Genomic DNA, 9423 nt, shown 5'->3' on the forward strand with positions numbered 1-9423 from the left:
TGCGGGGGGGCGCTTGGAGTGGGGGGAGTGTATTATTTTATGTGTGCTGGGGGGGAGTGTATTATTTTATTTGTGCGGGAGGGTAACATTGGGGAATGTATTAGTGTGTGTTGGGGGCGTTGTATTTTTCTGTGTGTGTGTGTGTATTAGGCCCCATTCACACCTACATTTCAGGTGTGATTAGGGTTTCCTGTGTCAGGAACTTGCGGAATCCCTAATCTGCCGTTTAGAAGCGGCAACTGTCACTTGGATGTACGATCGTGCACCCAGGGAGAGTGATTGATTCCTAACTGCATGCAATCATATCACATTCCATTACATATGGTGTGCTGCTGTTTACATGCAGCTGCTGTCACATGATCAATAACTTAAATGGATGACAGCTGCCGCTTGTAAGTGTTTGTAACATGCGCATACATTAAGACTGAGACCGTTTGTTTTAACATATCAGCAGGTTCCGAGAGTCTTATTTAATATGCCTGCAAGGCCTGACATTTAACTGGTTTTCCAAAAAGCAATATAACACTCCCTGACTGAGCTTTAGGGAGGACATATGGAGCAACTTAATAACAGACATTTCACTGGATTATTCACAAATGAAAGAGGCTTAAAGTGACTCTGTTAAGGGCCGTCCCTGTAATCAGGCAGCCTGAGGTGGATGCCTCAGACGGTATCTCAATGAGCGTGCCAGACACTCATTGGATGTGCCTGCTGCCCCCATTCTGGCTTAAAGTGACTCTGTTAAGGGCCGTCCCTGTAATCAGGCAGCCTGAGGTGGATGCGTCAGACGGTATCTCAATGAGCATGCCAGACACTCATTGGATGTGCCTGCTGCCCCCATTTTGGCCAGAGCATCCCAGGATGCTAAGAGCTCTTAGCAACCTGTGGTGCTCTAGCTGGCATCCCTCCCATTCTAGCAAATATTGATGTTAGAGAATACACCAGCAACCCCCCAGAAGTACACAAAAACTGCCCACTCCCCCTCCCCCCACCGGGTAACATGCACCACCAGTAATATCCCCCCTGAACGTGCACTACCAGCACCCACCCACGCCTCAGGAGGTGAAAAGTGTAGGGACACCATACACTAAAAAAAAACAGCTTCTACCTCTGTAATTTTCAGCATCCAATACCTCAGGGCATGTCTGTATGTTTGTTGCCTTTGTCTCTGTTCTGCGTGCCATGGTTCCACCTGTCATCCACAATATCACTAGTGTGTTCCTTCAGAGCTGCAGGGACTGGTAACATTGAAGGTTTATATAACCTAATTTCACATGACGGTCATTTATGGACTATAAATGTTTATTGGAATCATACTTTGCAGACTGCGAACAAGAAAAAGAGTTTTATACAGCTTTTGGAGTCAATGATATACAACAACGATTTTCTACTTTATGTCAGGATCTTTTTTTGTTTTTGTCAACAGAGGCCACCAACAGGCAGTACTGATGCCAACTTACACAGCAAGTTGCCTTTTCTAACCCTTTTCCTGCCGATGTGAACTCCTACAGGTTTACTGCTTTCAGAAAATTTGGAAAGTTAATGACATTTTCAGGCCCAAAATACACATTTTAATATTTTGTAAAAATGCTCCAGCAGTGAAATGGTTAAATAATGGTGTGTATAAAATGATTCCTGCAGTTTAGATACAGTGAGGCCAGGAACAGCAGACGTAGGCGTCTGTGGAAGGCCAACATGACAGGGTCTTGGAGAGGCTAACTGGGTTTAGCAAGGGTTAAGTTGCTCGTTCAAGGAGGGGGTGGTCATTGAGTGTCGCTTACCTGATTGGCTAGGGTCCGGTGAGGTGGGGTATAGGCGGCTCCCCAGGGAAGGAAAGTTCCAGTCTCGGTGGGATCCGCAGGGTGAAGACAGGTTCCCGCCCTCCCGCCCTGTTTGAGATATTTGCTTTGTTGCCTTTGCATTCTTTTCTTGTTTCTACCTCTGTGGCCACTTTGTCCTTTTTCTATCTATTTTTATGTTTCTTGTCACTGCAGCCGGGCAGGGTGTTAGGGTCCTTGAGGTGCAACATATTCTCTTGAGGTTAAAGTGACAGTGGGGTGCCGTCTTTGGTATGGCATCCCTGTCTTAACGGGTCCATCATTAGTTACTCAGTATCTGATGTTAGTTTACAAGTCCCCGAGGCGGTGTTGTGCGGCTGGGGGCCGTGTGGGCAGATACTGGGTATTTTGGTGGTGAAAAATGTCGTGTCAAGGACCTTAACTCCCACGGTCAGCTAATTGGTTAAAAAATTGTTAATTTTGGCTTTGGTACTAAAATAATAAAATGGCTGCTGTGGCCACTAAAAATCCAAGACCAGTGTCATGTCATCCTTTAACAAAGGGCATTGGACCACTAGGAGCCATATACAATGCACTTGTCATGTTGTTTTCCATAACAACAACTTCTATAGTGTGGCGAGGAAACCTTAGGAGCCTTGAGGAATATCAATCTGAGTCATTCCATTTTACATAAGCTGGGTATACATGCTTAGAATTTTGAATGAACTAAATGTATTTTGGAACTTTCCTTTGACTTTCTAATCATTGATGCAGTAAAATCCATGATCGATTTCGACCGCAGACTTTGAAAATTGAAAGGAACAGTTTGGAAAAAATTTCACGAACGAAATTCTAACAGTGAATGTAGTTTTCATTCTAAAACCAAATGATAAATAAAAACTAAAATCAAATGAAATTTAGAATGACAATTGCCAAGACTTTGATGGTATTATCAATCGCTCCAATGGTATTTTTCTTACGAACATAGGTACGCAAATCTACCGGTGTATATCCTACTATAGTCAATAGATCAACTGAATGGTATCTTTCTTGATAACAATGTATTCTCTGATAGTTGTAGATGGGTCAGAAATGTTCTATACTAAGCCTATGGATAGAAAAAGATCATTAGGGATGAGGGAACCGGGAAAAGTTTGGCTCACAGGAGGTTTGGTGAAAAAAGTGGGAAATTGGAGATCCATGAAAATAGCACTCAGCCCTATTGATATCTTTGGGAGTCTTGCTATGTATTTCTTGGCCTTTTTCAAGTCAAACCTGCAAGCTATTGTTAAAAAGGGGCATGGGTAGCTGGACATTGCCATCGGTAACCCCTGCAAAAAAACAAAAAGCACTGTTCGGCAAGCAGAGGCAGGTGACATAAAGGACTACATTGAAAATACACAAAACCTTTAAATAAAAGTTATGCAACAGTACAATGTAGTCCTTTAAAAGTGGAATTAAAAATAGTGTGGGGTTTTCTTTAAACTTTAAACTAGACCCTTATCCAGGCATGAATGCCTGGGTGCCCAGGGAAGGGAGGCAGTGAGTGTGTACCTCCCTCTTCCTAAATCATACAAGGCCACATACAGGGCCGGCCTTAGGCCTTTAGGCGCCCTGTGCGAGAAAGCTTGACAGCGCCCCTCAGTGACCACACCCCTCAGTGACCACACCCTTTAGTGGCCACACCCCCCGTAACCACACCCATTACACATACTGTTAACATTTGGGGTACCTTGCAAAGGAGGGTGGTGAGGCTTACATCCCTTGCAAGACACCATACCCAGTGCTGGGGGATAAGGGCCTCTTCTACACATCCTCAACAGTATGTAGGGGAGGACTTATAGGAATATAAATCCCCCTATAGAATAAGAAAGCCCAAACATATCCACCCACCCCCCAGGTTAATGTTATAGGGGCACATTATTACCCCTTACCCCTTACCCATTCCCAGGAAGAGTTCAAAGTAAAGGACCTTTATTAAAAATTCCATTTGAAAAATGTAAACAATGTCCACCGATGTTAATCCATCATCAATCACTTTATGTAAATCCATTGTCAATCACAACAACCCATCACCCAACGATGTCTCCCCGCCCCCACAAATGTTTCCGCACCACTACCGCTACAACAACTCCCTGCTGGACGATGTTGCCCCACCGCACTACCGCCGCTAAATGACAGATCCCCGACTGCTGTTTGTAAGCTATCCGGATGTTGATCATGGGTGCTACCATTAACCAAATATGGTTTGTTTACAAACATTAGCCAAGTATTTTACTGTCTTTCGGCCAAATATTGTCAATGACGTCATCCAGGATGCTTGGCTGCTTATTTTACATTACTGAAGCAGTCAGGGATCCATCATTTAGCAATGGGAAGGTGACAGGTCAACATTGTCAGATGGTTACAACAACCCTCTGCCCCACGATTTTGCCGCACCCCAATGACCCACTGCGCTATGGCAGTATCCCCACAAGCCATTCAGCACAACAAAATACAGGACCCCGAGGATTGCGGTCAGCACTTGAATAGCTACAGCTACTACGCAGCTTTACAACAAACGGAAAAAAGACACAGCGTATGGGTATGGTCGATGAGGATTGCTGCTCTACAAACAATCCTTCAATCCTTTTAATCCTTTTAACAAAACACAACACAACAACATAATATAACACACTCACAGAACTAAATTTCTTCGTTTTTTTTCAACCACTTCATGTGCCCATCCGGTTTGAATTGATGAACCAAGTAATAATGCTTCACATGAAATAAACGTATGCAGCCTCTCTCCTCCCGTAATGTTAGTTATACAACACAAACACCTTTTCGCGGCACCATATGCCACACACTGTTCGTTCCAGTAGCTCGGCCCACCTGTCATTTCCTTAAACCCGGCGGATCGCCGCCTAAAGAACTTTGGCCATTCCCCACACATTATTGTTTATGGCCACATGCAAACACACCCACCATCACTTATTAACACCCCCCTCACTGTCCACACTCCTAGAATAAACAAACAATCCCTGCCCCGAGCAATCAGTAGACACTGACACAGTTGCCGATTGCAGGAGATCCCGTCTATGTTACTCCGCCCACCTGTCATTTTTTCTAAACCCGGCGGATACCCGCTGAAAGAATTCCTATCACCCCTTGCACATCATCTTTCACAGTCATACAAAAAAACACCCCCACCATTCATCTATATCCCCTCCACTGTCCACACACTTAGAAGATACATATACATATATACAAAAAATTCCTGCCCAAGCTTTCAGAATACAGTGGCACAGCTGCTAAGCGCAGCGGATTTCTCCTGCGTTACTCCGCCCACTGGCCTCTTTTAAACCCGGTGAATCTCCCGCCAATGTTACTTACCTTCCTTTGAGCTTGAGAAAGAGGATCACCTCGAAACGCGTCGCTCCTTCACCACCTCCCCGTGCACGTTCTTCCCCAGCCTTGTGTCGCTTCTACTCCATCACGTCCTAAAAACACTGCGATCAAGACTAGAGGCAGCTTCTCCACCAGACCCTCGGCACACACAGCACTGAGTTCAAATTGGCTTATCATTTATCCTCTCACCCCCGGGATACTCTGAATACGTCTCGGATCGCCAGAACCCCATTGGGGGCCCCTTGTCAGGACCCTCAGCTCCTCAAGTAAGTCCTGAATTTTTTGTTTTTTTGATGATTTTTTGTTCTTTCTACCAGTAACACATAGACACTGGTTGTCCCTACACCCTTTACACTCCCAGGATTTGCGCTCTTAATGCCTCATTCTTACACAGCTTTACAGGATCTCTAGTGGCCGATCAGGTATGACATAAGCATACTTATTATGGGCAAAGCTCAACCAATTCAAGTATGCATAATTATTTATATCAGTAGTTCGGCTTTAAATTATTAAAGATGCAGGCTTGAAGAAATATATAATGCCTGAGGAAGAAACCCAAGAAAGGTCCCAGAAGCTTGAATTTTAATAACTTAAGTTAGCTAATAAAGGATATCACTTACACTACAACTTCCTGCATTAATCAATGGCTACAAGGCTTTACTAATGCACAGCATATGAAAAACTCAAATCAAAATTTATGCATGTTTCTAGAATCATAACAAATTTGTATTTATTAACTTGCGGACTCCCGAAGATTAAACTAAATTTGAAGAATGGTGCAATGAGCAGAATTATTTTGATAAGATCAGATAGGAAGTTCTTCGATACTATCAGAAATAACTACTACATGAATAAGATAGGAGAGGAGAAAATGTAAATGATTAATGACATTCTCCCCTGTGGTTGTTAATAGGCAGTGCTACTTGTATTACAGTTGAATACCTTATTTATAAGTACATATTAAGTGTTACTGGGATTAATAGAGTATAAATAATATTTTACTGATGTCTTCTTTAGATGGAAATTGCTAACATTTTACAATTTTTCTAAACTCAGCTACTATAGTTTGTGTAATAGACCTTGATATTTGCACTGTTTTGACTGATTACCTATCACATCTATGTATATTAACTCTGCTTTAGCTAGATTTGACTGCTTACATCAGTGCTTTAGGACAGTTTTAAATAACTGCTAATGCCAATACATATTGACTCCCACTACCCTGCTGTCTGTTGCTGAAGCTTTTAAACAGTGTTTACAAATTATAGATCTAAGTAGAGGTTTTTATATTGTTCAGCAAGTTAATAAAAATACATATTTAAAGCTGATCTTCGGCCCAAACACACACCCCCTCTAGCTGATATCTTATTTAGATTTAGAAAAAAAGTCAGCAGACTGAAGTGTGTATAAAACCTTGCTTGTGAGCAGGCCCGAATTTCCCATAAGGCCACCGAGGCCCGGCCTCGCGGCGGCAGGGCGCAGACGGGCGATAGCGGTGTAGCGGGTAAGTTGCCTTGTGGGGGATCCGCTCGTACGTTTACAGGTGATCGCGGCGATGTCGCCGCAATTACTTGTAAAATCTGTGCAGCCTGTCCGTCCTCCCCCCCGCACTTACCTCTCTCCTCTGGTTCCGGCCGCCGAGTCTCTCCTCACTTGCCGTTGATGTGGGGAGCAGAGCGGCAGGGTTAAAAGTAACCCTGCCGCTCCGTGTAGACTGTAGAGTAGACAGTGAGAGGGGAGAGCAGTGCTCTTCCCGTCTCACCTGTCACAGGAGTTCGAGCACAGTGCTGTGCTAGAACTCCTGTATTGGAGGTGACAGGGTCAATAAAGAGAACCTGTCACCTCCAAATGCTATCACACAGGGGCTTCTTGGCTAGCTCCTGTGTGATTGCAATAAAGTTAAAGGGGTTCTAAACCCTCCGTTTTTTTTTTGCTTATCTATACTGCTAGCAAGCAGTAGATATAGGCAAGAAGTGTAAAAAAAAAAAAAAACGCTTGAAATCATTTTAAACTTACCTCGTTATCGCTGCTCGCTCCCGCGCCGAGAATCAGGAACTGCTCGTACGGTCGCAAAAGATCTTGGGGTGGGCGCATGCGCAGTTCCGATTCTCGGCCAGGAGACGAGCAGAGACGCAAGGTAAGTCTATGGACGCGTGCACCCGCATGCAGACACCGCTGGATCGGAGGGACAGAGCAGTCAGCGCTGGATCGGAGTGACGTCGCACCGCTGGAGGGACACATGAAAACATGGGGAAAGAAGAGGAAGACCAGAATAAGAGACATCATTTAAGGTAAGTGCTAACATTTACATGTGGGGGAGGGAAACATTTTTTTGCCTTTAATATCACTTTAAGTGAAAATAAATTAAAAAAATAAGAAGAAATAATAATTAAATAAAAATAAATAAAAAGGTGATTAAAAAGTAAAAAATAAAAAAATAAAAAAATAAGAAAATAACTATAAAAAAATAAACAATAATAAGATAAAAAAAATGTAAAAAGGTTAAAAAAAATTTAAAGAAGTGATAAAAAAGAAAGAAACAATAAAAATAAATAAAACTAACAGGGCAGGGAGAGTAAATTCGGCCCTGCTTGTGAGTGGTATGAAGGTATTGGGCATAGGGGGACCAATTTTCCAAGAGATAGATATGTATCTGATGCATATAACAAATTGGGTTGGAAAAAAAAAAGGGAGCAAAAAAAGTAATTTCTATTGACGATCGGTGGGAGTGAAACAATGCCCACCCTTGGTGGTCAGTGGGAAGGAAGAATGGCCCATCACTACAGTTAGTGGGACAAAAAAGTACCCCCACATCACTGGTGGTGGTTTAGAGGAGGAACAACCTAGCATTTGTGTTAGTGCGAGGAAAAAATGCCCTAAGGTTTGTGGACAGCTGGATAAGGAATGTCACATCACTGGCATCAGTGGGATGAAGAACAATTTAGCATCAATGTCAGTAGTTACCTGAGAAGATACTCCTTTGCCTCTGCCTGTGAGTGTTCCCAATGACATCAACACTGGAACTGCAGGCATCTATGGGTTGGACATCACACCATACAGTACGGCCTACATATAATCTGTGCTGGGCACTGAAATCTCGAAGCCTGCTGCAGAGGTAGGAGAATTATTGTGTGTGTCTCTGTAATCAATTGACCAAATATGATATGGATGATCTAGGTAGCCATGCCACCTTGCCCATGTTATAATCTGCCATTTAGCATGCACCAAAAGCCCCTATCTGCACAATGGAGCAGAAAACTTGAGCGGTGAATAGCAATATGCTTAGTGCTCTGTAGCAAATTGCAAGCTAGGCCAAAATACTTCAACAACTGGGCAACTGTTGCATTACACTGGCAATGACCATAAATATTGGCAACAACAGGAGCACAGTCTGCCCCCTCTCATTCCATTTCCTATTAGTCCATGGTGATCATGGGTGCTATCAAGTCCAGCAGCAGCAGTTTGATGTTTTCATCATTTTCTTAGTGGCCAGAGAGAGGAACTGGGAAGGAGAGAGCATAGCCTGCTGCTAACTTGTCTCTCCAGCTGCTGTGTGACTGAGGTAGTTATGTTCAGGTCAGCTAGTTGGTGCCGGAGTTAAAGAGATCTCCCATTGGCTCAGGAGATGTGATAATAATCTGTTTAATTATCGGAAATCTCTGACCAAAATCAAGAGAGTTTTTACTGATACGTCCCTTTACTCCCCCACCACTCGATTCGAGGAGAAGAAGCCCTATATTAACTTCACGTTGATTCTAGTTGGAGGTAACACAGAGCTGAGGACTCTTCTTCCTGCCCCCATGTGACAGTGCTAAGTGCCTGAATAGCCATTTACCAAACACCAGCACTGTCACATAAGATGAAGGGGGAGTGAGCCATGTAATCCATTATACCTAAAAGTACTGAAGCACTCTTTGCTTCTAGTAGGGATTCCTAGTAGGGATCTAGTGCTTCTAGTAACGGATTGACAGGAAAGTGAAGGAAAGGTAAATATGTAATATAGTGGACTACAATCTCACGTTTAGTTAGCTAATTTATATTGAAGTTACAGTCTATCAAGGGAGTGAGCTTGGAGCGGTGAGTACTGTACAACACACATTTTTAAGATTTAACGCCTGTGTTTAGTGTCACTTTAATGGGCACTACAAACATTATTGAAACATAAATCTGAAAGCCATAATTTTTTTTTACATAATTCAATAAGATGATATGAAAATAGATAAATGGCTGATATAAATGTATTAATAACAAGTCC

Source organism: Nanorana parkeri, unplaced genomic scaffold (genome assembly GCF_000935625.1).
Source record: "Nanorana parkeri isolate BGI_ZX_2015 unplaced genomic scaffold, ASM93562v1 scaffold395, whole genome shotgun sequence".
In the NCBI taxonomy this organism is placed as follows: domain Eukaryota; kingdom Metazoa; phylum Chordata; class Amphibia; order Anura; family Dicroglossidae; genus Nanorana; species Nanorana parkeri.